A 7,836-nucleotide genomic window follows, 5' to 3' on the forward strand; every position below is an offset into this window, starting at 1 on the left:
TTTTTTTACTTTATTTTGTTTGATCCCTTAGTAATTCTGTTTTACAAATGATAACACTGGAGCCAGGAAAATGGCTCAGTAGAATAAGTGCTTGCCTGCCAAGTGCAAGGGCCTGAGTTCAATCCCTGGTTCTGGAAAAAAAAAATAACATTGATGCAGAGAAGATAACTAATTTATAGTCACATCCAATGTAAATGGCCAAGGTCAGATGCCCAGCATCCTTTCCTATGCTATACTGTTCCATACTGAGCTTAAGGAGATTCAGAAGAACAGAAGAGGCATTTAGCATTCCCTGGAAGACACATGACATATTAAAAAAAAAAAAAACCCACAAAAGCTTTTTGACTTCTGCTAAGAGGCCTCCTCTTTAGTGGTCGGATACCAAGACCACATTTCTATGTGAATCCTCCTGAGAGTATACCTCCCCTCTGGAAGCAGGAGGGGTTCTGATTAGCAACCTGATCCAACTGAGTCTTACACATTAGTTTATTTTTTATTTTTTTTAAAGAATGTTTTCATTTCTTTCTTTTTTTACATTTATTTATTGTGTGTGTGTGTGTGTGTGTGTGTGTGGCCAGCTCAGCCCACCTGGGGGCGGGGCTGGCTGGCATGTGGTGCTGGGGGATCGAACCCAACCACGGTCCCTGTGCTTTGCCAAGCTTGTTACAAGTAGGTGCTTTAGACCACTGAGCCATCTCTCCAGCCCCTTACACATTAGTTTAGATTCAGCATCTAGGAAGCAGTAAGATGTTTAATTTCTAATTTCCCTGAGCCTTCCTTTACACCAGCCACCTAGGATCTAAGTATTGACAAGCATGATAGAGACAAGAATATATTTTTCCTAGATTTTTAACTTATGTAGGACGTTCATGGGAACCTGGGGAGTAGCACACACAGGCACACACAGGCACGTGCACCTCTAATGATAAACTAGTGAGGTAGATGTCTTTATTGGCTATTTCACTGATGAAACTGAAGTCCAGAAAGAGTAAGTGAATTGCAAGGCAGAATATATTGTAGACCTGAAATTGAACTAATTAGATTCTTCTGCAGTCTCTTCCTGCTCTTCTATTCATTTTGGAGAATGCCCTGGTTTCTACTTGGGCCTTCAAACCAGAAGCCTAGGAATTAGCATCCATAGCTCCACTCATATGGACCCAACTCATCACCAACTCCTGTGAACTCTGCCTCCTAAAAGTAGATAACCTTGCATCCCACCTTGCACATTCAGTAGCTTCTTGTTACCTACAGAGTAGCTCTGGACCTTCACATGACACAGTCAACCTCTTTCCAGCCAGGATGGCCTACTCCAAACTGTATTCCTTATTCCAAGTCCACACCTTACTATTTCTTCCTTCTTCAATTTTGTATCCCTCCCTGATCTGAGAAAAAAAAAAAAAAAAAGAAAGAACACTTTTTCTATAGGAACCACACTTACCTTCTCTGAATAGCCTTTGTGACACTACAATACTATTGTTCACAGCCAATGCAAATGACCAGGGTAAGATGTCCAATACCCTTTCTTATGCTATGCTACATGTTCCACCCTGAGCTTAAGGAGGTTCACAGGAGAAGTGGTATTTAGCATTCCCTGAAAATTACCAGATATATTTAAACACACACACACACGCATGCAGTTTGAGCACACTTCTTTTATGGTGCCTATCACGTTGTTCTAGGATTATTTTTCTCCACCAAGATTGAAGGGCAGAAATCATTAGTGACTGACACTTGCATCCCAAAGCCACAACAGGGCCCACAGGTGTGTTCAGTAGGCACTGGGAAAAGACCAGGAGCAAGGGACAGACTGAACTCAGGACAACTGGCCCTGTATTTTTCTTTTTTGATTTTGTGCAGGGTCTCATTACACAGCTGGAACTCATAGTAATCCTCCTTTTTCAGTCTCCCCAGCACTGGGATTACAGGTACTTGCCACCAGGCCCCAACTGGGTTGCTGGCTCAGCTCACCTGGGGAGCAGGCCAGCACAGCATGTGGTGCCAAGAATGGAACTAGGCCCCTGCACTTGCCTGCTTGCTATCTTGTGGGCCCTTGCCCAGTATTTTCATTGCTCTGTGGGTGTGAGATACTGTGTGGGTCTTAATGCTTCAGTGTATCTGAAGCAAAAACGATAGTACAGTATTCCTCCAAAAGAAGTCAGTTTTTAGGTCGGTGAGATAAGGTAAGGTACCTGCTTAGGTAAGCTTAGCAGGACAGGGGAATGGAACTGTGGGTTCCATTCCCAGCACCACAGCCCTGCCCTCTGGTTGGACTGAGCCAGCAAAAAAAGAACAGGAAGGAGAAGATGAGAAAGAAGAGGAGGAAGAGGAGAAAGAGGAGGAGTAGGAGGAAGTGGATGTGGTAGTCAATTTCCACACAAGATGATGACAGACAAAATTGGAGTGGGCAAAGCCCAGGCTTTCCACCCTTTCAAGGGGGCTCATTCCTGAGGACCAGTAAGTAGCGCATACCAATGAACTTCAGAAACGTTTCAGCTGATGGCACCCAGCATCAGGTGACTAGGCCAGAACTTTGGTGGAAGGTATGAAGAAGACAAGTGACACTCCAGAAGAGGTGTAAGAGTGCTTCCTGCCCACTCCACGCAGACAGTTCCTGCTGCAAAACAGTTCTGAGGCTGATGGCTGTCCCTAGAAACTTGCAGTCCAGCCCTATGTTGTTTCTAAAATTGACCCCAAAGGGCCCGGGGAGATAGCTTAGTAGAATAAGTGCTTGCCTTGCAAGTGCAGGATCCTGGGTTCAATCCCCATTACCGCAAATAAATAAATAAATAAAATTGACCCCAATGAGCAGAGGTAAAAGTACTGAAGAGTCTTGCTCCACGCTCCAAGCAGAGACGTATCTCTGTGGCCTGCGTTTTCAATATATTTTTGTTACTTTAAAAGACATTCAAGTTTATTTCAAGTTCAACAGCAGTCTTCCCCTCCTCCTTCCTCCCACGCAAACACTCCCGCAGGCAAATAGAGACTTAAGCGATCTCCTGCTCCTTGGGCTTTTTCTCCTTTTGCCTGCAGAGATGGAGATGGCCCTTTCTGGGAACTGAGCCGCGGGTCACTGGGGCCAGTGTGGACAGGGGCGGGGAATGCAGGGTCACTGTGTGGGTGCCCCGAGAAGTTCGAGGGCGGGGCTAGTGGCCGACGGGCCTGTCCCCAAGGCAAGGAGGTGGAAGCCAGACCTCTCCCCAGGTCCAGGAGGTGCCGACGTGGAGGGGGTGGGGGGGGGTCCCGGGTCGCGCCCTCTGCGAGCCCCTGGCCCGCGCGCCGTCTCCTCCACGGGGGTTTCTGGTCGGCTCCCAGCTGGCCCAGACTTGCTCTGAAGTAGGAGGAACCGCTGTCGAGCGGAAAGTGCACACCGGTGATTGATGAACTCTTAATAGGACGAGCCTCTCCCGCTCCGGCTCCCGCCCCCGCCCTAGCGCGCAGACCGCCCCCGCCCCCGCCGCTCCTACTCAGGGAGGGCGGTGGCCGCAGTCCACAGGCTCTAGCCCACCTTGGTCTTCCCGCAAGCGGCCCAGGTAGGTCCCGAGCCCCTGCAGCCTCGGGCGAGCGTGTCACGTGGTGACGCGACCCGGGCTTTGTGCAGCTGCGCAGGCCTAGCAGCTATTGTTCCCGCAGGGCTGGGCCCTCGGCCTCGGGGTCTTCACAATGCTCCCAGCCCGGACAGGTCGAGGCTTTGTGTGTTCTCTGCCACGCAGGCCCGGGATGGCGTCGTGGCTGTCCCAAGGGGTAGCAGATTGGAGCGAGGGGCTCTGGCGTCGCTTGCTCGATCCACTTTCCCACCCGGCCCACAGAGGAGGTGGAGTGGTTCCGTGTTTGTAGGGCAGTGCTGTGAACAATGGCGCCATTACCAAAAGGCCTTCTCCAGGCCTAGATCCGGGATGATGTGCTCTGCCCTGCTCTGCTGTCCTTGGCCGGCCAAGCCAGCCTTCCAGGCCTGGTCTGAAACCCTGCTTTTCAGGTTAAAATAGTTCCTCCACACCAGAGCTTTCCACGAACCTTGATTTAACGAAGAACCACTTCTCCCCCCCCCCCCCTTGGCTTGTATTGTTAAAATTCCACTCTGGATCTTCTTGATCTTACACTTCCATAAAGATGCTCCAGACCACCTATAGGACTCAGTCAGGTTGTTTCCCCATGCACTGGGGTGATGGCTCAGGCCTCTAAGCCCAACCCTAGGGCAGATAAGGATGCTAGTTTGAGGCCAGCCCTGGCTAAATAGCTAAATTAAGGCCAGTCTGAAATACATAACAAGACTTATCTCCCTCTAGCAAAAAAAAATATGTCATATATATAGATATATATAGTCATATGCCTATTGTATATCTTAGCATGAACCAAATTCTGGGTTCAGTCCTCCCCCCAAATTCTGGGTTCAGTCCTCTCCCCCAAAAGCACCTCATTTTTGTCACAAGATCTAGAACAAGAAGATACATGCAATAGCTCTCACCTTATATATCTCCTCGAGACCCTTCACCTGCCTCTACTTTTACAAATGACTGAATATCTGCCTCTTCCATCATGTGAGGAAATCTCTGGCTCACTTTATTTCACACTAAACTTGTCTAAGAATAGTTGTATTTTCCAACTCACCAAGGTGGGAGTGAGACCTGAGGGAAATGTTTAAGGATGGATTTCAAGTCAAATATATGCAGTACATTTGTTTGACACCAATGTTGGACCCCAAAGATAAAGACACTGGTAGCTGGAGTAGAAAACAAGGGAACAATGAGAACAAAGGTTTCACCCCCTGTGATGATCTTTTCAGTTCACCATCCTCTCTGTCATCACCAAAGCAGTAATTGCTGAGGATTCTTCCCTTTTTCTCTCCACCAGAGCATTTGGCAAGTGAAATCTACAAGAGCCAGCCCTGGAAGGTTTAGGTAAGGCCTTAGCTGAGGACAATCCACTCAACTTCCTAATATCTCAGTGTCCAAGAGTAGGCCTTCTCACCCAGGCCTGAATATGCGCTCTGGGAAGTCAGAGTGCCCAGGAGTGGTTGAGGCTGTATAAGCTTGTGGGGCCTGGGCCTTCTGTCTCTCTCTTGCTGACCCATAAAGTTCTGTTCTTTTTTGTTTTTTTTTTTTTGTTTGTTTGTTTGTTTGTTTGTTTCTGCTTTCAGTTTCTGAAAGAATCAAAGAAATACCAAGAACTTACAAATGAAGAGGACCTTCTTAGACCTATAACTGGGACTAGCCAATTCTTGAACTGCAGAAGCTTCAATTTATTCTCAGGATAAAAGTCAAAACAAGCCTGTGACTGTCCCTTGAATACTGAAGGTGTAAACAGGCCTCTGGCTTCCCCAGGTCAAGCACAGGAGCACTTGTTAGAAGGGAAGGAAGAGTTACTTCTTTGTTATTCAAACATACACCCACAAGCATCCTCTTCACCCTCCCTAATGAAAAGCCTCAACAGATGGAGAGCCTGGGCTCAGGGGGCCTGCTGGCTGAGGTTGCCCTTCACTGGGGCCAGCTAGCTGGTAAGATGGGGAAGAATGGAGAAGGGGCTAGGATAAGTAATCACTATCTTTTAATAGTTCTTACAGATAACAACTTGACAAATCTTGTTCAGCAAGGTGAGTACCCTGTGGGGCCTAGAAAACCAGTGTGGCTGTTGTATCTCTAATAGGGACAGGCTTAAAGCTGCATCAAAGGGAACATACTTGCACTGTATTACCTTCCCCTCTCTCATGTGAAAGCCTGTACAAAGAAATGGTACAAATGGATGGTTAACTTAATGATTCCACTGGAGATGGGTATTTCCCTGCCAGGTCCTGGAGTGAGCCTGAAATCTGAAACCCAGAAGGCAGAATCTATAGCTAATTGTTCTTTCTTACCTCCTGACCAGTGGCAGGACTACTGTTCAAGGCCTTTTCCTCAGTAGCTTCTGCAACCCCTGGTTAGCTCCAACTAGATCCTCCACTCCAGGCTGGGTCCTGCCTTTCTCCTGGTTGTAAGGAAAGCTCTCCTTCTGCTTGAATCATTTCTCACCCCAGCTCCTGCTGTGCAGCAAGCTATCCCTGCCTTAATTCATATTTGATTGTAGAGAGCCACCAGGAACCCAGGTAGATGGCCACTCCTCCTGGGTGGGCCTAGGCTTACAGCCCTGACTGCCCTCCCCTTTCTTGAGATCTTAAGAGACATCCCCCCCCCCCAGCCCTGAATGCTGTAGGTATTGAGGGCAAAGCAGCACTAGCGAAAGGCAGGAGTCTAAGAGCTATTTCTTCCACTTACAGGCAACCAAGGTAGCTCTCCCAGAGACCAAAGCCCCAGCCAGCAAGGGAAGGCTGGCCTCTTCGCGCCTCTGGGCGCCCCCTGTGCTGCCTCCTCCACGGTGGCCTCTGCTGCAGAACCCGTGGGGAAGCAGTGCACACAATGGCGCGCATGCCTTGGGCTTCAGGCTGCTCTGGGTACCCTCAGCGCAGGGAGGCCGAGAGCAACTTCAAGGCCTGAGTGCGCACCCCTTTCCCCCCAGAGCATTCTGCCCCAAGCGAGGCCAGAGCTGGGGTGGGGTTCTGCTTCCCCTGCGGACTTTGCCTGCAGGTACTGCTCTGGGTCCTCCCAGAGAAAAGAGGCCGCGGCCCTGGGTGCCATTGGCGGCCGGCTCCCCTCCCCCACGCTTCTTTCTTTGCTTCTGCGAGACCCGGGAGGGAGGAGGCAGGCGCCTCTGCAGATAGAGCCGCTATTGTGACCTTCCCTTGCGAGCGGGAACCCAGCCGAGTGCGTACCCGCTGTCGGTAGCGGGGGGAGGAGAAGACTGTGTGCAAACCTCGGCTGGGAGGGGGTGGCCCTGGGAAATAAAGGTTTGCAACCTCGGGCCCTTGGGTCCTTCAGAGGGCATTTGGTTGTGTTTAGACTCGGGCACTTCCTAACACTAATTGCAGGCTCAAGAGCGGAATTTACAGTGAAGGCCAAGGCGGCTTGTTTATAATTTATGAAGTTTTAAATGGTTGTGCCACGGGCTGGGCTCTCACCCGGGCGTGTGGCCGCGTGGAGCGTGCCCTCCTGGATTCGCGGCTGCCACCACCCGTGCCAGGAACGCCCGAGTGTGCCCATCACATGACTCACGCCAGTGACAGGAACGGATTGGAGCCACTTTCAGAAGTCTAGGGAACCTCCAGAGGTGGAAAAACCTCAGATTCAGCCCGGATCCACCCCCACCCACACATACACCTTGCAGAGGAGGGCCGTGGGGAGCCGCGGCTGCCTGGAGGGGGAGCCCCCAGCCCAGCACTTCCTTCGAGCCTGAGTGTGAGAGGAAGCCAATGTCAGCCTGGCGAGACACCGTTTAAAGTCTAATCCATGAAACCCTAAGCCACAGATGACACTTGGGGCTTTGCAGACACCCGCAGACTCAGCAGATCCCACTGCGGTAACACATCGCGCTGGAGAACGCCTGGAGCCATGATGCATTATGTATTTTTATTATTATTTATGGTAGGAAGAGGAGATGAGGGAAAACCCAGCTGAATCTAAACAGCCTGACGATTCATCTGTTTAATATTTAGCCAGTTAAGAAAGGTGGTTGTAATCCCTGAAAGGCAACGAGATCTTTGATTCCCCTAATAGCTTAAAAAATAATTTCGTACAAGACAATTAGAAATTTTGCCCATGGATGCAAATTTCATATAAAACAATGCTTAAGCTTTGAAAGTGAGTAAAATATGTCTTCGATTGAAGTCATTTATTCTGTTGATACACTTCTACAACATATATACTTTGAACCTCCTCAGATAAAGTGAAATTTAGCAAAAGAATATCCCTTCCCGCCCCCAGTCTAACATGCCATTTTAAAAACAGCACAAAAGAACAAGGAAATTAAATG

General features: G+C 49.3%; 1 long non-coding RNA gene across 1 annotated transcript in view; it reads left to right on the forward strand.

Moving 5' to 3' along the window:
* The window catches only part of LOC111817644, a 12,744-nt gene extending 5,916 nt beyond the window's left edge, over positions 1–6,828 (forward strand). Inside the window, exon 2 of the long non-coding RNA XR_002821788.1 lies at positions 5,135–6,828. This is a non-coding gene — a long non-coding RNA (uncharacterized LOC111817644). The remainder of the gene's footprint in view (positions 1–5,134) is intronic.
* The last annotated feature ends 1,008 nt before the right edge of the window (positions 6,829–7,836 follow it).

The sequence above is a fragment of the Octodon degus genome, unplaced genomic scaffold (assembly GCF_000260255.1).
Source record: "Octodon degus isolate 3935 unplaced genomic scaffold, OctDeg1.0 scaffold00065, whole genome shotgun sequence".
NCBI classification, from domain to species: Eukaryota; Metazoa; Chordata; class Mammalia; order Rodentia; family Octodontidae; genus Octodon; species Octodon degus.